The 24,948-nt window shown below is 37.2% G+C and overlaps 1 long non-coding RNA gene across 1 annotated transcript in view; it reads left to right on the forward strand.

Annotated features, from left to right (window-relative positions):
• LOC148108486 (uncharacterized) overlaps nt 1–24,948 on the forward strand; it is a 181,878-nt gene that overhangs the window by 135,795 nt on the left and 21,135 nt on the right. The window contains exon 3 of the long non-coding RNA XR_015727808.1: nt 4,852–4,983. This is a non-coding gene — a long non-coding RNA (uncharacterized LOC148108486). The remainder of the gene's footprint in view (nt 1–4,851; nt 4,984–24,948) is intronic.

Raw genomic sequence — 24,948 nt, forward strand, 5'->3', positions numbered from 1 at the left:
TTATTCAACAAATGGTGATGGAACATTTGGGTTATCCATAAGGAAGAAACTAAACCTTGACCCCTGCCTTACATGACATTAGCAATTTAACTTAAAATGGATGCAAGATCTAAATGTTAAAGTTAAAAATTATAAAATTTCTAAAATAAAGCATAAGAGAAAATTATCACAATCTTTGGATATGCAAAGATTTCTTAGGATGCAAAAACCATGAACCATAAAAGAAAAAGTGAATAAATCAGACTTCTTACAAATTAAAGACTTCTGTTCTTTGAAAAACTCAATTATTAAAATGAAAGAAATAGCTACAAAATTGTGTCAGTTACACTTTTCCAATTCCCAAAAAAAGAAGACAAACCCTTAAAATATTGTGCAAAATATGTGGACAGACACTTCAGAAGAGATGGATGACTAGCCAACAAGCATTGAAATATCATCATTATTAGTCATCAGAGAAATACAAATTAAAACCATAATGAGATACCACTACACAACCACTAGAATTTCTAAAATTAAAACAATTGTCTATATGATGGTCAAGGTATGGAGCAAATGAACTTTTATATTTGTTGATGGGAATTTATTTTTTTTAAGATTTATTTATTTTAGAGAGAGAACATGCATGCAGGGGGTTGGGCAGAGGGAGAGGGAGAAAGAAACTCAAGCACACTCCATGCTGAGTGCAGAGCCCTACACAAGGCTCAGTCTCATGACCCTGAGATCTCAACCCTGAGATCATGACCTGAGCTGAAACAGTCAGATGCTTAAGTGACTGCACCACCCAGGTGCCCCGGTTGGTGGGAATTCAAATGGTGCAACCACTAAGGAAAACTGGCAATTTCCCATAAAGTCAAATACACACTTAGCATATAACCCAGTAATTTCACTGTTAGGTATCTACCTAAGAGAAATAAAAACATCTCCAAACAAGGATTTCTTCTCAAATTTTCATAGTAGTTTTATTTATAATAAGTTTCCATCCTAAATTCCATCAACAAGTAAACACGTAAATAAAACATTGTGCCTTCACATAATGGAATATAGTAATAACACAGCAAACCACTGATACATAAAACAATGTGGTTCTCTCTTTAAAATATCATGCTGAGTTAAAGAAGCCAGGTATGAAAATGTATGTATATATGTTTACGTTTATATGAATTTCTAGAAAATGAAAATTGAGTGCAATTAGATCTGTATTTGCCTGGTGCAGGGTGTTCAGGGAGAAGGAGTGAGTGAATTTGAAGGTGCACAGGAATATTTTGGAGTTGAAGGAAATGTTCTATAAATTAATAGTGCTGGTAGTTAAATATATGTGTATAGGTTTCAAAAGTCTCCAAAATGTACACTTAACATGCATGAATTTTATTGTGTCTACATTTTACCTCAAATAAGTTAAATTGGATTTTCTGTGATAGAGAAGTAGTATTCAGATTAATTGGGTTAATTAACTGTAAGTCCAAGTCATTTTGTTTTGTTTTGTTTTTTATATAAAGCATACATTGTGTCAACTTAATATTCTACTCAGAGATGACTATATCATACTGACCTAAAGGAAAGTTTAAAGCTATTTATGAATTTAGTCAAGAGCAAAGGGTGTGATAAGACTTAAAGCTAGGGCATAGTACAATAAATTTATCATTGAAATTCAGGGGTGTGTGTGTACACATGTCTGTGTGTGTGTGCATGTGTGTACATATACGTGTTTACCAGTCATATCAGAAACTGCGTAGTGGAAGGGGGTTAGGGGAATTACAGACTAGAAAAGGACTACTGCTAGAGCAAGAAAGTTGCCCAAAAATGCAAATGTGCTGCATCAATTGAAGATTAATTTGGATTAAAGAGGACAGTTTGAAGATACCAATTTTACCCATTCTGTAGCCATTCAGATTGTATTATCAATGTTCAGACTACCTAATGAAATCAAGGCCTGGATGTTATTTGACTAAGTAAATGAAAAGTCTGATTAGAGTGGTGGGTAATTTTATAACTGTAGTTTTTGGTGGAGAATGCAGATATGAATGGAATGGCACATGCTTTGAAACTCAGAATTTCTTGTTGACTGAAGGTAGAAAAATGTTATAAAGAGCAGTAAAAGAAACTAGATTATCAACTTGCTGGTGTTTAGTCTTGCCTATTAATAACTTCACATACATACTCACACGTTTCTATTTAATTGATCTCTTATTAATATTTCTCAAAATGTGCTCTGTATTGCACCTGCAGAGAATCACATTGTGGATTAAAATACTGTGATTCCAGAGAGTCCCTCAAGCATACTGCCCTGAAATCTTTGTGTGTTTTCTGTCTGAGAGTCAACAAGCCTGTTTTTGGTTTGTGGGTGCCCCAAAGTTTGAAAAACCCCGGGGATGATTGCATCATTTCAATACTGAGGGTATTTGGTAAAGTTCAGCAGCCCATGTTACAAAAGTGAAGTCCTGGTTTTGGTCATTTAATTCATACGATGTCCTGTGAAAGAAGTGTGAAAAAGAGATGAAGGAACCCCAGTGAGAATGCCTGAGGAGTCCACACCGTAAGAGAATGACATTATAATCGTTTAATCTTGAGGCATGAAATGACCTCAGGAAATGGGTGACTGAGAATATTATGGTTCCTGAAACTGAAACACACTATGAATGGGAAACTAGGAATATATATGTAACCAATATATAATATATATACATGTGTATATTTTAAATACAGTATATGTATGTTCATTAAAAATAAAAAAAAATAACACCCAACAATTTCTTCATGAGCAGCCCTATTAGTTAATTCATTCCTTGTTTCCGCCATTCCTCATTATATATTTACTGCCTAGTCTAAGGCACTAGTGACGCTCTAAGATTAGTATTGTGAGAAATTTTTAAAAAGATGCCATAAGCAGAGGGGATTATACTGCATTCGATGAGACCAGACTAGTGTACATCTCTTAGAAAGCAACAAAAGTTATATGCAGAAGTATACTCTAAATAAATATCATACAATTAGAGAAGAGATGAGTAGAGGTCAAAATACTTGAGGAGAAATTTTCATAGAGAAGATAAGAAATGACCTGTTCTTCAAGGTTGGGTAGGATTCAAACCAAGGTATGTGGGATAACTATTTCTTAGGAAGGGACAGTATAAGCAAGAAATAAAGTGCAGGATATAATACTTCTGTGGTGGGTTTAGAGAGGTGAAGGGGGCATACATACACCAAAGGGGCAGCATAATGGAATTAAAATAGGACATGAAACCAAACTGCCAAAAGTATTATTTTAGGGGGACACAAGTCTTATACATCACCAACACTGGTATAGAGTCAGTGATCATTTGCAGACGGAAGGGTGCATCTTAGGGAGGAAATCCTCATGTTATCACATCTGTAGCTAAGCTTAGAAAATGAGAAATCCATATGAGTAGGAAAAAGAAACCACCACCTCCAACAACAGCAACAACAAAAGGAAGGAGGGGGAACCAAATCGGCACTGAAAGAGACTAAATCTGGGGATGTGGGCAGGGCCTGTACTGTAAGGTGTCCCAGGAGTAGCAGGGAGGTTTCACTTATCTGATAAGTCAGAAGAGGCCTTGAAGGCTTTTCATCAGAAACTTAACACTGTAGATTGGTATTATGTGAAGACCAGAATTGCCACAGCATGGAAGGGAAAATAGAAAGGCCCAAGTGGAGGTGGCAGGGCCAGTTAGAAAAACAATGTGGCACCCTAATTCCTATCAGAACCGGCAATGATTTCTCTAGGGGGAGTGAACAGAAAGGAGAAGGTGTGGGAATGGAGGGGAGTAATGGGAAACAGCAGCAGAAATGAGTAGGGTTTGCTGTCATCCGCCTCCACACCACCCAGGAGGCTCTCGCACAATCCTCATTCCTCCCTGTTTTGAGAGCAGAGTATGCATCTATAAATAAGTAGATATTTTCCTTTGTTTCTTAATCAATTCTCTAGTGCCCGTGGGTATGCTTGTGTGTGTGTGTGTGTGTGTGTGAGAGAGAGAGAGAGAGAGACAGAGACAGAGACAGAGACAGAGAGACAGGCAGAGAGAGACAGGCAGAGAGAGACAGGGAGAGAAAAAGAGACATGAAATGGGGGTGAGAATGCCTGCTCCAAACACAGGGGCATTTATCTTGGACTGATGTAACATCTTGTTGGCTCAACAGAGATGCCTGTCATCCTTCATTAATAAAAATTAACTGCAAATCTCCTTGCTTCCCACAGGAGGGCCTTTTAAACATTCCATCAGGGGCTTGCCGAGGATGTCTGGCGGCAAGTCAATCAAAAGGCAGCATGAACTGGCAGCAGAATCAACGAGAATTTTTAAAATATACATTTATATATACATTGATATACTCTTTTTGTCGCCCTGCCAGTCCTGGGCAACCCTTGTCTGAATTTGTTTCTATGGCCTCTCCACAGACAGTCTCTCTTGCCACCCTCCCATCACTACCCCCTGTTCTTCCCTCACCACCCCTACACCCCCACCCCCCGCTGTCCTCCTAGTGCTGGAGACCTGTGCAATATCATTTTCCGCATAATGAAATCTGGAGTGACATTAATATAAGTGTAATTTTATAGAAGGGAATGGGCCTGGCTGATAGTTTCTACCTGCTGTGTTTTGATGATAGACATCGGGATGTCACCATCTGTGTAATGAAATTTCACCTCCGTAATGGTTCAGATTATCAAACGTTCTTCCAAGCTGGCTCTGGGAATCTACTTATTTATTTATTTACGTATTTATTTATCTACGAATGGCGCTGTAGGCCTGTTTATCATAGAAGGTATGGGTGAAGAGAGTTTTAAGTGCATTAAGCAAAGTAAAGGCGAAGTGAATCTAAACATATGCTATTGCCCCATAGATACATTGATCATAAGGTGAAGTTACTATTTCCAGTCCTGGACAGAAGTTTCTCTTCTACATAAACTCCCAGAGCTCTCTGAGTGGAACATATCACATTGACGGGTTAATATCATGTGACTTCAAAATTAAGGTAAGAAAAATGCATTGTTTATTACATAGATGTTTATACATTATATCATTTAATTTTCAAACAGTGTTGTCAGGATACAATGAATTAGCAGGTCTAAAGCTCCAGTAGGCAAATATAAGACAAAATGTCAAATATTCACCAAAAGGTAGATGCTATTACTGTTTTAAGCAAAAAATGAGGCTCAGAGAGGATAATTAACTTTTCAAGATGACTTAGGGATGAAATATGTTTTAATTCAGATGTGTCTGCCTCACAAATGCATGCCTTTTTCATTACTCCAAGTTGCTTCCCAGGCACTGAGGCCAAATTGGGGCAGGTGAGCTGGATTCAGTAGAGAGAATCAGCTATGTCCAACTGCCCCAATATGGCTCAATATATTCAAGTTGTGATATCAACTACCTGTGTCTTGAGTTACCAGCATTGACCTAGAATTCACTTGTTTTCTATTTCCCTAATGTCTAGCTGAGACAATGTCATCGAGAAGATAAAAAGGAGAGGAGAGAAAATAAGTATTGATATGTAAACCCATCAGATAGATTGCAAACTGCTTATTCCATTATATTATAAATCCATTTTTATAGGAATACTTAAAACTACATTTCAGATTATATCCAGAAGCCTAGTACATATTTTTGATAATCAATTGCTGAATATTTATGGCTGATTATATCTTCTACCTTCTTTTTTTAAATAAAAAATAGTAGTAATATTATTTCATGATTATTTAGTGTTTTACCCTTTTTTATTTCTAACCTAAAAAACCTCAAAGATTCAAAACTCTCAAGTTTTTCAACTGGTGTGGATTCTTTGACTTTGAGTTGAGCTACAAGTCATATTAAGAATAGTTAAATCCTCAAAATATTCAATAATTTGCCTCTTGCAAATATGTTATAATTTTTACACACTTGCAATTCTCATATGAATTCTTGAGTAGGAAAGAAAGGGATAGAGCTCATATTGTTTTCCGGTAAAACCAAAGCTTCTTTACTTACGTCATAGCCTGTAGCAGTGTGGAACCTACATGAAAGTTACATATCGAGTCCTGGCAAAAGCCTGATAATAGTGGACCTACTCTATTAAGAACAGCTGGCTTTTGAGTCCCTCCTCAATAATGTCAGGTTTTTTTCATCCCCTCTCTCTCATCCTTTCTGCATAGTTTCTCTTTTTGTGAGGACTTGGTTTATATCCCATCCCGTGTACTTGTCTGACACCCCCAGTTTTCTTGAATACCCTCTGAAGTAAGGACTTTTACCCATCTTTAAGTGTACTGTGACATCTAGCACAGTGCACTGAACAATCAGGGGCTCTTTTTACACATGTGTTCAATCATCCTCTTTTAACCAGTATTAAAGCTAAAAGAAGTACCTTAGTTTACATATGTTGGAGCATAATCCTGCTAGAACTCAGATTTTCTGCCTCTAGTTCAGTCTACCTCCTAAGTGGTCATATGTTATTGCTTTATGTCACCCCTGGTCTTCAGATTCTCCTGCATAGACCTTGAGCCTATCTTCATTACCTCAGTTAGGAGTCTCTGTGGATAGAGATCGCAAGATATCATACTTGATAACCATTTTATGGGAAGAATCAAAATACTTAATACCTGGACAGATGGCCTTAGAGTCACTGGAGTGTGAAACCAGCTATGTTTTGTTGGTGGTGAGCACATGCTTATCCACTTTGGAATAAACAAACTCAGTGGTATAGGTTTGTTTATCAATAGGGGGTAAAGATAGAGGAGGGGGACAAGTTTATTTTGTTGACACCTTCCATCTGGGTCTTGGACAAAAACCCCTGCTAACTGAAGGTTGGAATATTTCCCTTAAAACCATGCTTTTCATGGCCCTGAAATCCTTGCATGGACAGAGACCAGAACTTAGGGTACTGACAATGAGTTAACAAGAGCCCTCTAATGACTTTTGTCTATATCTGGGTACAACTATAGTCTCCCAAATCCCAAATTATACTTTACACTATTCCATTTGATCTCCTCTCCAAGTCAAATCTAACTCCATCTAGTTTCATGTAACCATTAAATGAGGATAACATTTGATTGTGATTTATATCAAAAGAGATGGGATTATCGTAGCCAAGACTTGCTGGCAGAAGCCTGAATTTTGCCTACCATTCTTTGTTTTGTTTTGTTTTGTTTTGTTTTTCACCTACCATTCTTTGTCTTAGTTTCCATCCCTTGTCTTAGGTTCTTCAGAACCCTCTCATTTCCCTTTTGGTAAGATATTTTCCAGAGTTCATCAAGAGAAACGATTCACCAATAATTTCCCATAAATTTTGACTGTTATATCCACTGAGCTTTCAATCCTGAAAATTCAAGTTCAAATACTCATATGTACATACACACACATGCACATACTACCATGCACACACACTATACAATACATACTACACATGCCCATGGAGTCTATTCTTCATTTTTCTGGTTACTTTTTGTTGAGTCATCATTCATTATTGGAACTTCTCCAGTTGTATTGACATTTGCTCACTCTTTACATGGTAGAAGTGGAAAGATGAACAGTTCAGATGCAGTCTACTTCCCTCATATCACATCAGCAAGAAAATTCCAAGTAAGGGATGAGCTTCAATAAATTGGGGCTCTGGGTTTATAAACTCAGACTAGAAAATTTTCTATTGCTAGAGGTTATGAACAGGCATGAGCAAAGAGTGAAGGTAACTCAGGAAAAGAGGAGAAACAGGAAGAGCCAGTGACCATTAACTATGCGAGCAGATGGGCTTCTAAGGAGCAAGAGGCTCTTGTGTTTCCGAATAACCAAGAGGACAGTAATCAAGGTCCTATCCTATGATAATGAAAGGGAGGTAAAGGGATCAGAGCAGGGTACCTTATTAACCTGCTGTGAAGTTAGAAATAAGGGATGATTGTAACATGCCTCAAATCACTGGAAGTTTCTGAGTTCATGCAAAGTATTTTAGCTTTAAGAATAATCTAATCAATTTTCCTACTCCTCTGAATCTACAAGTCAGACAGAAGAATGCAGTTAGGCTCAATAAACTAAGAACAGGGAAGAACTTCCTTAACTTGATAAAGAATATCTTTAAAAGATCTACATCTAACATTATACTAAATTGTAAGAAACTCAAAGCTTTCCCACTAAGATTAAGAACAAGATAAGGATGTCCCCCCTTTTCACCACTCCTTTTCATACTGTAAGTATTAGCTAATGCACTAAGACAAGAAAAGGAAATGACATGTATATAGATTGAGAGGGAAGAAATAAAACTATCTTTGTTCACAGATAACATGACCATTTATGTAGAAAATCTGAAAGAATCAGCAGCAGCAGCAACAACAACAACTCCTGGAACTAATAAGCAATTATAACAAGGCTGTAGGCTACAAGGTGTATATACAACAGTTTTCTTTTTTTTTTTTAATGATTTTTTATTATATTATGTTAGTCACCATTCAGTACATCCCCGGTTTCCGATGTAAGGCTCGATGATTCATTAGTTGTGTAAAACACCCAGTGCACCATGCAATACGTGCCCTCCTTACTACCCATCACCGGTCTATCCCATTCCCCCACCCCCCTCCCCTCTGAGGTCCTCAGTTTGTTTCTCATAGTCCATAGTCTCTCATGTTTCATTCCCCCTTCTGATTAATCATTTTCCTATATAACAGCAATGAACAAATGAAATGTGAAATTAAAGATACAATATCATTTACATTAGCACCCTTAAAATGAAATACTAAATAATAAATGTAACAAAATATATACAAGCTATATTTAAAGAAATGTAAAAAAACTCTTATGATCAAAAGTAAAGAAGAATTAAATAAATGGAGAGCTATTTCATGTTGCTAGATAGGAAGACTCAATATTGCCAAGATGCCAGTTCTTCACAACTTGATCAATAGATTAAATGCAATTCTAATCAAAATTTTGGGGAGTTATTTTGTGGACACTGAAAACCAATTCTAAAGTTTATATGGAGAAACAAAAGACCTACAATAACCAAAAATTATTGAAGAAGAGCAAAATCAGAGGACAGACACTACCTGACTTCAGGACTTCCTATAAAGCTACAGTAATCAAGACACTGTGGTAGTGGTGAAAGAACAGAGACATAGATCAATGGGACAGAATAGAGAGTCCTGAAATAGACCCATATGAATACAGTCAAATAATTTTTGACCCCCCCCCAAATGCAGTCAGATGCAGCATGTCCTTCAGTTCTTAGCACTTTATTTTTTTTTAAATATGCTCAGCTACCCTTTAATGGCATTTTCTTATTTTGCAGTGAGAAGCCAGGGATCTAGTTATGACCATAAGATTGTCCCTTCTATATACCTGTGGGTAAAAATAAGCAAGAGGGGGAAAAATTCTGATTTAACAGGATAAGGAAAAGAGACACAATAGCATATATTATTTGATATTGTATCCCATTTATTAAAATCTTGATTATAATATACCTACAGATTTAAAACTTTACATATCTAGTCTGTATTTTAGGTAAGCTGTTTGATGTTAAGAATTTGTACACAATGTAGGTAACCACAGCTGGGATTACTTGGAGCCTCAAAATCATCTTTCCAAAATTGTTAGAACTGCAGAGCTCCTTGTAGTTAAATCACCTGGGGAACTAAAAGGGATGCTCTGTCCACCCAGAATATAGTAAACTGATGAATTATACTTATAGGCATTAGCAAACTATAGTCCATGGAATCTAGCCTATCTCCTGCTTTGATAAATAAAGTAGTAGTTAGGCACAGTCACATTCATCCTTTTATGTATTCTCTATGGCTGTTCCTGGACTATAGTTGCAGAGTAGTTGAGACATGTGGCCTAAAGAATTTCCTATTTGGCCCTTGACAGAAAAAGTTTAACTGACACCTAAGTTAGAGAATGAGGACATCAGAAAGTGTCCCCTAAGCATACTTTAAGTGACTGTACAAAATGAAGAGAAATTACAAATAAAATTAACAAAAATACCGTGCATTTTGTTTTATATAACAAGCAGCTAATGAAAACTATAAGTAATTTGACAAAAATACTAAAATTAATCTGGAAGAAGAGAGACATAACACCAAAATCCTTAGTTTCAGGATGCTCCATCATTATAAAATTTGGGGATGATTTGTCCCGGTTTACAGAAGTAAAAGAAAATACAACTCAATTAAAAGAGAGAGAGAGAGAGAGAATTTTTTTAGAGGAATGAACAAATGCCAAAATAGAAAAAAGTACCTTGAGAGTTATTAGAAGTGCATTCATGAGGAATAGAACATCAATGTTACACACATTATAGAAAAGAAATAAAACAGGAAGATAGAAATATAGAGATAATAATCTACTATATCAAACTGGTAATTGTCAAATACTCATTTGATTATTGGATAGTGAGAAAATAGTTATAAACAACCACTCCCCAAATCCTTCCTCCATAGTAAGCACATAAATGATGAACAAGCACTAAGTACTAGTCAGAAAGTACTATAGAAAGCACAGGGTATTATATTATTGAAGGGATGGTCACTGGGGTGGCCCAGACAGTTAGCCATGAACAAATATCTGCTAGAGATGCTCCTGTAACGAGCAGATGGAAAGTTTGGGTTAATGAGATTTCCTTTACCAGTAACACATTGGGGTACCTGCTCATTCAAAAATCTATATCTGGGTTTTTAATGAGGGATTTTCCTTTTCCATCTTCTTTTTCTTTTACATTTTTCCCTTTCAAGAGCAAGAAAAACTTTCCCAGAAGCTGTCTACCAGACATTATTTTCAATCTTATTGGCCAGAGTTGTATCACTGTCCTTCTTTTAAAGAAATCATATGAGTAAATATACTTATATTAGACAAAAATAGACCATTGACCAAAAACAGTAAAAGAGACAAAGAAGCTCATTATATAATGATGGATCAATCCATCAAGGGGATATAATATTTGTAAATATTTATGCACCCAACATAGGAGTACCTAAATATATAAAGCAAATATTAACATATCTGAAGGGAGAAATAGCAATACAATAAGAGTGGGGGATTTCAATACCCCATTTCAACAATGGATAGATCACTCAGACAGAAAATCAATAAGGAAACATTGGATTTAAACTACATATCAGACCAGCTGTACCTAACAGCCCTACACAGAACATTCTATTGAACAGCCCCAGAATACACATTCTTCTCAAGTGCACATGGAATATTTTCCAGACTAGATCATATGTTAGGCCACAAAATACATCTCCATAAATTTAAGAAAATTGAAATCATACCAAGCATCTTTTCTGATCACAGTGGTGTGAAAGTACCAATCAATTACAAGATGAAAACTGGAAAATTCACAAGTATATGGTGATTAAACAAAATGCTCCTGAATAATTGATGAATCAAAAAAACATCAAAAGGGGAATAAAAAAAATATCTTGAGACAACTGAAACTAGAACTACAACTTTCCAAAACTCATGGGATACAGCAAAAGCAGTTCTAAAGGGCAGTTTTTAGCAATAAATGCCTTCATTAAGAAAAAAGAAAGATCTCAAATAAGCAACCTAACTTTTCATCTTAAGTAACTAGAAAAAGAACAAACTATACCCACAGTTAGTTATAGGAAGGAAATAACAAACATCAGAACAGAAATAAATAATATTAAGACAAGAAAAAACAGTAGGAAAGACCAATGAAACCAAGAGCTTTAAAAAAAAAAAAAAAGATAAAGTAGACAAACCAGGAAAAGAAGAGCGAGGATTCAAATGAATACAATTATAAACAAAAAAGGAAACATTGTAGCCACAGAAATACAAAGGATCATAGGAGACTATCATGAACAATTTAACACCAAGACATTGGACAATCTAGAAAAAAGGGTTAAATTCCTAGAAACATACAACCTACGAAAACTGAATCATGAAGAAGTAGAAATTCCAAACAGACTGATTACTAGTAAGGAGACTGAATCAGTAATCAAAAATCTCCCAAAAAAGGAAAGTCCAGGACCAGATGGCTTTATGAGTGAATTCTACCCAACACTTAAAAAAGAAATAATATCAATCCTTCTCAAACTCTTTTCAAAAAATAGGAGATGGAATACTTCAAATTGAGTTTACAATTACCCTGACATCAAAGCCAGAAAAGGACATTATAGGAAAAGAAAATTAGGGGCCAATATATGTTACAGTGTTCAATAAATGGGAAAACACTACCCAAATATTAGCTATTATTATTGCCATTATTCCTAGCATTCACATAATCATAAATATAGTTCATATTTTCTCAGTAGTGGGTGTACAGTGAGGATTATTTGCTATATTGAGCTATCAATTTATAATTTTGTAAGTGTTTTTAAATGCAGAAATTACCTATTTAGCATTAGTTGCCACTAGATACTACTACTACTACTAATAATAATAAAATAACTTGATGACTCAAATTTCCTGGAGGTATTTTATAATACTTTTATAGTTGTTGACTTCACATACATTTTAGTGCCTTGGGTCTCAATAATGCTAATTGTATAACCATATGACAGGAACTGGGTTAGTTGCTCTGTGCGCTTTATCTCCCTTAAACCTCATAATTATTCCTGTAGTGTAGATATAATCACATTTGAGTTTAAAAATGTCTAATTTTAGAGATAGCTCTTGTGCTTTCCTATTTCTTTAACTAGACCTTGTAGGTGCTCAATATACATTTTTGAATGAATGAATGAATGAATGTTTTCTGGACAACCTTCGATCTGACAACCTTACAAGCTCACAATTCCAGAAGGGAAAAGTGTCGGGATTCCTACTATCCAGATTGTGTACACAATAATTCTCTCTCTCTAACATTCCACCATCATCTCAAATTAAAAAGGTCCTTATTGTAAATCATTTATCTTTCAAGGAAGATTTGTTCCCTTTCCTGTGTTCCCTGACTTAACTAAGAAGTTTCTCTCTCCACCCGGTTGCCTGCGTTAAATACCTGAAGTCCTTCCTCTGCCTCATCCCTAGTTAGAATCAATTTCTAGATCATGTAAATTCTCCTGTGAGGTATCTCAGACCCAGCTACTGCTCACATTGGCTCCAACGGTCACCAGCTCTCAGCGGGTTACTGTAAGAGATGCCTAACTCGTCTTACCCGCTCACATCCATCTCTCTGCTGCTGCTGGAGGGTCTCTTCTACATGCAGATGGGATTATGTCGTCTTTCTGCTTAAACTTTAAAAGCCTTCCTGTTGCACTGAGGACAGAGGTCAACCCGGCCTATCAGGATCTTCCCTATTTTCCTTCTCCAGTTCACTTCATTGGCCTTGTTACTTGCCTCCTCACAATTTCCACCACAGAAGTAATTAAGCAGTTGCACTTTTCGCAAAAGCTGTCAATGTCCTCATAACTTCTGCCCTTCCTTGTTCCTCTGCCTGGACTGCCTTTTCCCACACCTGACCTACCTAATTCCTAAAGCATGGCGAGCTGTTAGAGCACCATCTTCCCGTTAGCTTTGCCAATCACAGCAGACACAACTCTCCCCATACACTCCTGAATCTAGCCCTATTATGACACTATCCTACTGCCGTGATTGCTTGCTTGCCTCTGTCTCTACTAAGTGAAATCAGCTTGAGAATATGGGGCAGGTCTTTTTTATGTTTATATTATCAGAATTTAGCATGCTTGGCACCATTTTGAGGCTCAGTAAATGGTTTCAAATAACATAATAAATGAATAAATAAATGGATGAATGGGAAGGAAGGAAAAGGGAGGGAGGGAGGAAGGAAGGAAGGAAGGAAGGAAGGAAGGAAGGAAGGAAGGAAGGAGGGGAAGTAAGAGTAAAGAAGAAAAATTTATGTCCTTTTGCCCAAGAAGAATGTAAAAACCTAACACCGTTGGTTTTGGGGTTATGGGGATGGGATCGGAAGCACATGCTACTGTAAGATGCAAGTGTATTTTTAGAGAAAATAAATTATAGTGTGTTTCTTGTATAGCAAACTGTAAACCTATCACCTCCCGCTGTAAATCTGACCCTCTGTGGAATAAATCTGTCCTGTAATCTCAGTGTTTTTCATAAGATAGTATTCTATTCTTTAAAAGAGCAAAATGATCTAATCTGCAGTTCTCAAAAAAAAAAAAAGGATTATTGAAATTTATAGATTTGGCCATGGCAAAATGGCATTTATGTTTTTCAGAGTTAAAATGAAATAAAATATATAACTTGTTGGGTTTTGCTTTCATGACAAATAGGCACTGACAAATACATACCACATTACCATCCTTGATTGCTCTGATGGAACTCATTTTCATCTTGTGTTCCTCTAATTACATGAAAATTGCATACTTTTTATGCATGACACATTTTGCACAGCTTTAGCAAAAGGTTGTGAAGAGAGGGAAAAAAAAACATTTATCAGTTTTTTCCCCTTTCACAACAGCAATTGATCATCTTCCCAGCAATCAATCTTGCTTTATGGGCCTACTTTTCTCCACTATTGTTGTAACCAAGTGGCAGCAGAAAGGCACTGTACACAAAAAAATATGGTGGAGGTTTTTAGGTGTTTTTCTCTGTTCTTAATAGATGAGATTTAGGATGCCCTTGCTTTCTGGCGATTGTTCTGAGTTGTTTTCTTTGCTCCTCACTCCCCTTTCTGCCTGGATTTGAAGCTTTTCCCCTTAGAAAGAATGATAGGATCGCTGTCTGAGAATCCTGTCCCACTCCTTATTTCTCATTCAAACTACTTTACACTTACAGAGAATATTAAAAATTTTAAAGTACTTTCTTATCCATTTTTTTTTCTTTTTAGCTTCATAATTAAATGAGCTCTAGTTAGAGAAGATAATTTTAATCCGCATTTTAAAGTTGAGGAAATTGAATGATTATGACTTGTGACTTGCCTAAATTGATTTGATTTATTTGTTTTGAATCTTGAAGTTGACTCAGAAATCCTGGTTTCCAGTCCCAGCGTTTTCCAGAGGGTTCAGCTTCTCTTCACTGAAGACCTGGAAAAATAATTTTTCTGCTACCTATCCCTAAAATGCATACAAAGAATACATCAATAACAAATACCAGAGCAAATTACAGGCAATCAATTGGGTGTTTCTTTTCCCATTCTTTATTTCTATTCTTTCTCAGAAAGAAGGCATTGGCATTCACACGAAGCTCAGCATCATTGTATTTAACTCGAAAGGGATTGTGGAAGGCACATCTCATTCCTTGAAAATAATGACAAATTATGCAATTTTTGTTTTACCCAACTAGATTGAAAACGCCTGGGGAATAGCCAAGCTGCCTGGCAAAGGGAGGCATTTGATGTTCAGGGCTTTGGAGCTGAGGGAGCGGCATTGCTTTTTAAACAGGTGCAGGCTCCTAAAGCTTCGCTTGCTTCCCTTTTTTGGGCAGGCGCAGCACCTGACCAACTTCGGGAGAACAAAGCCTCCATCTGGACCAAAGGGAAAGAGAGCTGGTCGCCTGTGGAGCGGCAGAGAACAAGGCTCTGCTTCCCTTTGAAGCGCTGGCATTCTTCTTAATCACCTGGCAAAGTCTTAATTTAAAGAGGGACTCTTAGAGAAGAGGGGATCTCAAGTATATTTGACTTTCATATCAAATCTACTTACCTTTCATCAGGTTTATTAAAATTGGTGATGTGTTAATTGTGAACCCTGTTTGTCTCTGAATATGAAGTACTGCCTTTAGGGTCCCCCTCCTTGCTGTTTTGTCTTAGGATACACTCACATTGCTGCCTTGGCCACGGAGTAATTATTTCTGGGGAGAAATAGTGTGAAATCAGGCTGCTGGGTTACAGTTGTTGCAGAGTAAACACAAGAGGACATTAGATTCTTCGAATGCCTAATTAGAAAACAAAAAATGCATTGTGGGATGGCTGAAAAATACAAGCCTAGAAAGTATTTCATTTTTCACCAGTGGATATTACATGCATTGAAACATTTTATATCTTTACTCTTAGGAAGCAAATACCGTAAAGGAATTCTCTTACCTTTTTTGGAAAGATACCTGAAAGGTGCACTTTGGAGAAATATATAAAATCCATAAAGTTACGGTCTTAGGAGGAGTATTCAGTTCCATACTGTGAGCGAGGAAAATGTCAGTGATTCCAACATATGCACCTCACCCAAATTCCACCATGGAGTGCTTTTTTAAAAAATAAGGGATAAGTGATTTTTTTATTTTATACTTGGTATTGGGTCCTGGAAATAGCCATATGTTGGGGATACAAGAACCATAATGTACTTCTTGTTGTAAAAGAGTTTATAACCTATATGTGGGAAATGAAATCATCTGGGAACACAAGTACAAACATAGAATTGAGCATCACAAATATCAATGGGAAATCAGAAGAAGACAATTTCGGTCAAAGATATAGGTGACTGGGCTCATGGAATTGCAGTTAGAGGCAAGTGGAAGCGCTGGAAGCGCATAGAAATGGAAACATCTTTAGGCAGTTATCAGATTGGAAATTAAAAATGAAGGTCGACTTTTGCTTGTGAGTGGAGCATGTGCATAGGCGTGTGTGTGTGCATTTCCACTAAACTTGCTCTCTTCACACATGACTCTACAGATCTTCACCCAAACACAACCCCTTGGTGCATGATGCATACTCCAAAATGTTCTTCTCTTTCTCCCTCACAGCAATCTTTCTCTTTGGGGCCTGTTTCCAGTTGACAGCAATGGTAGGAGAGTGATCAGCAAAATGAATTTACACCAGGATGTAGATATATGACTGCCAGGATGCTTAACGCTTCTCCCAAGACCATTTATACGGATGAAGGGTGTTTGCAACTCAAAGAAACAATGGGATGTTCCTTCAAGGAGTGGATGACTGAGGAACACACTTGGGGAAAAGGAGGACATCCCAGTGTCCCTGAGTTCTCGCCACATAAGTTGTCTACTTATTGCCGTGTACCCCGGGACAGAAAAGGACTCATTCTTCAGACCCACAGACATTCATAGTCCCGTAAGCAACGATGTCTGTCACATGGAGTGTTGGGAGTAGAAAGATGGGCGGGGAGATGTTGCTCACAAAATCCCATTTAGGGAATTATTTATTATTCTAGTGTGTAGTTTATGCTTATAGCATCTGTAATAAATAAACATGCTCCAGAAGAAAGCACAACTTAACAAGGAGTAGAAGAGATTCAATGTGACGACTCCAGCCCTGTACAAGAGGCACTGGCCCATTAAATGAATGTGCACAGTTACTTCTTAAAGCTCTCCCTAAGTAATCAATTTCTGAAAATACCAAATAATTTTAAAACAGCCCAGTCTGACCTCACTCTCCAGTGATGCTGGACCAGCCCTTGCTGATTTGCCTACCTAGTTTTTAATCAATCAGATTTGACATTTTTGGGTTTTTTTGTTTTGTTTTGTTTCTTCCCCTTGCCTACACCAGCACCTTTTCTCTTCCCTTGGCAATATTAAATGGCATCTGCCCTCCCTCGAGGTTAGGGCCCCAAAACATAGCTTAATATTTATAGGTTTGGACGTCTTTTGAAATAGCAGCAGAGGAATCTAAATGCCATTGCAAGAGGCTAGAACATTCTGATGCTGTACTAGGATTTGATTTCTATCCAGATAAAAAGACCCAGGATGCCCAGAGTCTGAACACAGATGGAATTTGACGAAGAGAAACTGTCAGCCTGAAATATCTTCTATCAGACTTTCAAACAGAGTATGATTCAAGAAAAAGGGTAAAAAAAATCTGATTTGAGCCTACTTTCTCTTTTTGACTGATTAAATTCTGCAGGTCACTTTATTTTTTTTATTTTTTTTTTTTTAAAGATTTTATTTATTTAGTCGACAGAGATAGAGACAGCCAGCGAGAGAGGGAACACAAGCAGGGGGAGTGGGAGAGGAAGAAGCAGGCTCATAGCAGAGGAGCCTGACGTGGGGCTCGATCCCAGAACGCCGGGATCACGCCCTGGGCTGAAGGCAGACGCTTAACCTCTGTGCCACCCAGGCGCCCCTCTGCAGGTCACTTTAAAAGTACTTTTCCTCAATTCCTGGCTCATAGGAGATAATATTTGCAAAAGAGGTTTATAGATTATCATTTTAAAATATAATATTATATTATTATATTACAATCCTGTTTGTTTCTTCTTTTTTGGTCTCCATTCCCTCTTACTACTTTCTGCTTTCTTTATTCTTTTAATCTTATTACCCCTTTTCTTCTTCCCTTTGTCATCACCCTTCTTTTGAATATAACTATATGTATTTGTTATGGATTAAATATTTGTGTCTCATCCCAAAATTCATATGCTGAAGTCTAACTCACAACATGACAATGTTTGGAGTGGGACCTTGGGAAGTGATGAGGTCTGAGGGTGGAGCCCTCATCAATGGCATTAGTGCCCTTATAAGAGTTCCCAGAGTGTTCCTTCACCCCCTGTGAGAACACACGTGAAAACAGAGAGTAGATGGCTGTCTGTGAACCAGGAAGCAGGCCCCCTTCAGACACTGAATTTACCAGCATGTTGATCTTAGACCTCTCAGGTTCTAGAACTATATTTCAGAAATAAATTTCTATTATTCCTAAGTCCTCAGTCAATGGCATTTTGTTATAGTAGCCTGAACAGACTAAGAATCATAATGTGTCTCAGTGGGTATGCAACACTAGGGGAGGGGGCAGAAAGGGAGTTGCCATAGAGGTAATAGGAGTTCATGATTTCATACTGGGGAGAGGGGGAGTCAAGGTTAATAAGATCAATTTAGTAGTATTAATAAGATTAGAAGTGATTCTCTGTTTAAAAAAATTAAAATGCTTTAGACAAGGGAAGAAATTTCTTTGACAGATGAGAAGATGGCAATTCAGGAAAAAAATTAGATTCTCAGGAAGCAGGTAGATAGCTACCAAAAAATTAACTGTGACAATATGGGATATGCCTAAGTAGTAAATGGTTGTCAAACACCGCATCACACAGTTCTGTGTTCGTTCTACAATCGCTAGAATGAGTGGGCCAAGATCTTTGCCTGTTCAACATGCATAACCTTAACAAGTGTTGAAGGTCAGTAGTTATACTACTAGCAAAGAAGGTGGATCTAAACCAGTGGCCTGGGGGACTTTCTGGTTGGGACACAGCTAAAATGATGGCTAGTTAAGACAATGACATGAATATGAATTATGTTAAGTAATATACATACTAGGCAAACTGTAGACAGCAAAAATCCAAATGAGGCTTCCTTTGAAGTGTTGACCAAATAAGGAGATGGAACTGTGGCAGGGATCAGCAACCCACAGCCAGTGGGCTAAATCCAACTGGCTGAGTGTCTTTATATGCTTCTTGAGTTAATTGTTTCAACCATTCTAAATGGTTGAAAAATAATCAAAAGAATACTAGGTGACCACTGAAGTTATGAGATTCAAATTTTAGTGTCCATAAATAAAGTTTTATTGGATCACAGCCAAGCTCAATTTTTATTGGCCTCTGGCTACTTTTATGCTACAGTAGAAGAGTTTAGTTGTTGCAACAGAAACTACATGGCCCTCAAAGCCTAAAATATTTACTATTTGGTTCCTTGCTGAAAAAATTTCCTCCTCCTCATCTCTAAGTTCTGATTTGGGGGATGCTGGATCCTTGTCCATATATTTAATTTAATTAAGCAGATATTTGTTGAGTGTCTGCTATTTTTACTGATACTGTAATGTCTGAAATTAAACTGCAAATGTCTATTCCTTTGAGATTTCTTTGATCAACAAAAATTAGTCTGGGATTTTACCATAAGTCCAGTCTAGGAATGATATGAAGAGGTAAGCACTAAGATTCTATGAAAGTTTTTAAGGTTCTTAAAAAGGGAAGGACATGCTAAAAGAAGAACATGCCATGAGTTTTACATGAGCGTTGTCAGGAAACATGGAACTTTCCAGGACTGAGGACACATTTGATATGGCCTGAACATGAGCTCGGTGCAAATAGGAAAGGGCAGTAGGTTAAAAGGAAAAATCATTTTGGCTAGACGATGAAGAACTTTCATGTGAGGCTAAAAATTGGATTTTGCTCATGGTGAAGGAAGATGAATTTTTCTTTTAAATCTCAGATTGTGAAGGAGAGAGGGTCTGACATATATTTTAGAAAAAAATAAAAAAGCAACAGCTAGCTAACAGCTAGATGTGGGTGGTAAGGAGATAGTTAGAAGGAGGTTCCTGGCTGGGGTGTCTGCATGGATGAGGTCTTCCTAAAATGGTGAATGCAGGTAGGAAGCAAGAATATGGGGAGAATAAGGTTTGTCATATTAAGTTTTATGTTTCGTGAAAGAGTCATAGGCACAGATTTAAGCAGGGAAATCTCTGAGTGAATAAGGAGGGTTGAGAATTATCAGTGTACAGTGGGAGCTGAAGCCGTGGGGTACATGGGACTACCCAGGGAGGGTAGATCGAATGCAAAGCAAAGAGATCAGGAGACTAATCAAAACAGTAATACTGTTGAAGAGTTCTCAAAGGGGTACAATATCAAATCTTCCTTAAGCCTGCTTAAGGCTTAAGACCATGTGGAACTGAGACCTGGGCTATGCACCTGTATCTGAGTAAAAGGGAAAAGGGTTTATCAACGGGTACCTGTGCATCACCAAAGATGACTCTGGTCACACTCATGGTTTTGGTGAGAGTCCTTCCTGTGCTCCTGATTCCTAATTATGAGCTTAATTTCCTGAAGCTAAAAATAAAAATAAAAACCTTATACAAAACAGGCTGACGTCAACTTGCCCACTGCTCCTGGGACGGCAACCTCTCCTCCAGCTCCAATTAGTTACATTGTCATTTCTTGATTCCTCCCCCAGTTGCTAGGCTGATCATACTTTGTTTTCCACCATCTCCCTTTATTTCTTCCTTTTCCAGTTGCTAAGCACTCCCTTGTTGCTAAGTGGGATATGAGCACTTAATTTACTCCATTCTTTTTTCTCGTACCAGATTTTAGAAATTGCAGATCCTGTTTAATCAATGTGTAAATGCAATGCTTTTGATGTATTTTTCCTAAGAGCAATATTTTGATCATTCTTAATGATACTTAATGAAGTCACCGCATGATTTCTGATTGTACCTAATTGAAGCTTGTGACTTGCATTTCAATATTATCATCTTACAGCTTTAGGTCTATGAGATGAAATTTTTCCAGGGCCCAAAAATATTAGAAAACATGAAGAAGTGATGTTTTATTTTAAATTGAAAATTATTCTAGAATAGATGTATGTGAATGTGAATATATATATATGAAATTAAATGAAAACTGAAACAAATTTCCCAAAAATAAGTTCCATGTATTGATGATAAAGGAAGCAATCTCTTTGATAGGAAGTTTAGCCACTAGTTTTAAGTCTTGAAGGAATCTAAAGGGCCTTAATATTTAGTATTTTTATATAAATCCTATGCTGAACTACATATGGAATCTAGCAAGTAAGCAAATTCTGGCCCTTGAAAAAGATAATAAATTGCATTGTACTTTTCTTGAATCCTCTTCTAGAGATACTATCTCAATGATTTAGTACTTGGAAGCCATGTTCCCCAAAATTTAACTAACCCCAAGCTTAGCCTCAAGTTTTTAATTTTGCCTCTCTTTCATCAAAATGAGCACATCATGTGCCCCATTCCCCCAGGATCCTTCTCTTTGCTATAGGACAGTGGGTGGTAATGGCTTAATCAGAGACAATAACCCCTGCTAATATGTTAACTAGCTAATATATGAATCCTCCTAGGATAACACATTAGCCTTGACCCAGATTTTAAAAAAAGAAGAAGAACTATAGCTTCACTAGAAGCCCTTAAGGAATAATACCATTAGAGCAACTTAACCCCATAGCAGGCCAGTGGGGGAGCTACTTAAAGGCAGCTTTTAGCATCCTTGATATCATATGGCCATTTGGTCAATAGTGGAAATAAATAACAATTGTGGTGCTGACAGAAATCAATTTCACTAGTTCCTTCTAATTCCTCTCTCAGGAATTTCCATGAACAATCATAAAGCATATCCAAAGCCTAGAATGTGCATAATATCTTTGCAAGAGTAGAGAAGGCACCAGAGTCAGGGTATCATCAGCATCACTTGTTATTTCTTCATGCTTTTCCTAGATAGTAAGGGTTTACAAAGATATTTCTAAAAAATATTTATTGATATTTATTTGAAATTTATTCTCACCTGGTGAGAATGTTGACAATTCTAAGGAATTGAAGGCCCAGATATTTAAAATTGAATAAGGTTCAAAGTTTGGTAAATATGAAAGCTGAGATTCAAATCCAAGACTTTTAGGTCCAAAACTGGGGCTTCTATTTATTATATAGATATTTACCACCTACTCCTCAGAATTAGGGGACGATAGGTATAACCAGATCATACATGGAATCATATCAGCAGGATGTGCTTGATTTCTGGGCCTTTATACCCCACCCTTACTGCCTTCTACTTTCCAAATTCCCTAGAGAAAGACACTAATCCACTTGAGGCAAAAGGAGTCCACATAGGAACAGTAAATGGGTTTTCCAATAGATATATTATTACAGGAGGTGGTTAGACATTATAGTGTGACTACTAGTAGTAGTACTAGTACTATAGTGTGACTATTATCAGCCTGATCATTGTTTAGTTCGGCATTTGTGGGTTGGGTTAAGACTCTACTGAAAACTGCATTCCAACTCCCAAAATTCCTCACCTATGAACATTGAACAAAAAGTCTGTTCATGGCTTAAGGAATACTTGCATAGGATAATATCCTTATCATCAAGGCACTTAAAGTATAAATATGGGGACAATGTACAAAAGTTATGAGCCAAAGCAAACTCTCTAAATAGCAAGCATTTTAAGAATTCAGAAAAGGCAATACGCAAGAAACAAATAAACAAATCATAAAATGGGCAGAATATATGAACAGACACTTTTCCAATGATGACATACAAATGGCTAACAGACACATGAAAAAATGTTCAAAATCATTAGCCTTCAGAGAAATTCATATCAAAACCACACTAAGATACCACCTTACGCCAGTTAGAATGGCAAAAATTGACAAGGCAAGAAACAACAATTGCTGGAGAGGATGTGGAGAAAGGGGATCCCTCCTACATTGTTGGTGGGAATGCAAGTTGGTACAGCCACTCTGGAAAACAGTGTGGAGGTCCCTTAAAAAGTTAAAAATTGAGCTACCCTATGACCCAGCCATTGCACTACTGGGTATTTACCCCAAAGATACAGACGTAGTGAAGAGAAGGGCCATATGCACCGCAATGTTCATAGCAGCATTGTCCACAATAGCTAAATCGTGGAAGGAACCGAGATGCCCTTCAACAGATGACTGGATTAAGAAGTTGTGGTCCATATATACAATGGAATATTACTCAGCTATCAGAAGGAACGAGTTCTCAGCATTTGCTACAACATGGACGGCACTGGAGGAGATAATGCTAAGTGAAATAAGTCAAGCAGAGAAAGACAACTATCATATGATTTCTCTCATCTATGGAACATAAAAACTAGGAAGATCGGTAGGGGAAGAAAGGGATAAAGAAAGGGGGGTAATCGGAAGGGGGAATGAAGCATGAGAGACTATGGACTCTGAGAAACAAATTGCGGGCTTCAGAGGGGAGGGGGGTGGGGGAATGGGATAGGCTGGTGATGGGTAGTAAGGAGGGCACGTATTGCATGGTGCACTGGGTGTTATACGCAACTAATGAATCATCGAACTTTACGTCAAAAACCAGGGATGTACTGTATGGTGACTAACATAATATAATAATTAAAAAAAAAAACATTAAAAAAAAGAATTCAGAAAAGGAAGAGGACACTTACTACATTTTAAGCATTTTGTTGAATTATTTACATGGATTACCTTGTTTAATCTCCTCAATAAAGCTAAGAGACAGGTACTATTATTATCCTCCTCTTACAAATGAAGAGACCGAGACTTAGAACGTAAGCAAGTGGCCCAAGTCACACGGAGAGTAAGTGGCCAAGGCAAGGTTGAATCCAGGCATCAACCTTCTGAATACAAGCGTCATGCTCCCCAGCTTTGGCTCACATTCATTCAGATTAGGAGCCGGAATCCAACTGGGAGGAAATGGGAACATCGTTAAAAAATTCTTACAGTCTGCTTTTGGGGAGTGATGTAACATGGTTTAAATCACAGTAGCATTGGGTGTTCTCTTATTTCTTGAGCACATACAAAAAGTTTACTAACTGGTTATTACTGACTTTGAAGTAATTGCCCAGTGTGCTCCATTGGTTAATACTTTTCTCCACTTGGTGGATAGTGATTTAGGAATGGGGCTTCTCAAACTTTAAAATGCATTACCTGCCTAATTTGTTAAAAGCAAATTCTGATTCATAGGTCTGAGCTAGAACCTGAGAGTCTGCATGTCTAATAAGCTTCCATGTGATGCTGATACTTCTGGTCCACAGACCACTCTACGTATTGAGATTGTAGAAGACATATTATTCTCCCAGGCAGATGATTGAAAGCTGGTAGAAGAATGAACACTTGAACCATTTCAATTACGAAAGCTTTGAATGGCTTAATTAAAATTTTAAAACACCTTAAATATCTGCAGTAAAGTACCCAAACTGGAAAGATAACATTTAATCGAGTAGAATACATAAAGGGGTGTATAGTGCATTGGTTAAAACAATGCATAAGTGAAAAAAACTGACTGATTAATAAACTATCTCACAGTATTCCAGCCTATGAATGGTCCAGCTGGAATCTAACCCATTTAGGTCCCACTCCAGAGTCCGTTATCATACTGTGCAAACTATCTCTGAAAGGGTGCAGATTAGGGCATGTGTATAAGCTTTATCATAGGATAAGGAAGGTTATTTGACCTGACCTAACAGTATATGAGAGGAGAAATGAGGTATAATTCCAAGAAAAAATAAAATACAAAATAATAGTCTGGCTGAGCCCTTGCAATCACACTTAGACTACTTCTAGAGTGTTATATTTACTTCTGTGTCACAACTTAGGCATGATACTCACATGAAATATGTTCGGGATGAGAAGGAAAGTCATTTTAGAAGGTCTGGAAATATGCCGT

Source organism: Ursus americanus, chromosome 19 (assembly GCF_024610735.1).
Source record: "Ursus americanus isolate L20-20 chromosome 19, mUrsAme1.1.p, whole genome shotgun sequence".
Taxonomy (NCBI): Eukaryota; Metazoa; Chordata; class Mammalia; order Carnivora; family Ursidae; genus Ursus; species Ursus americanus.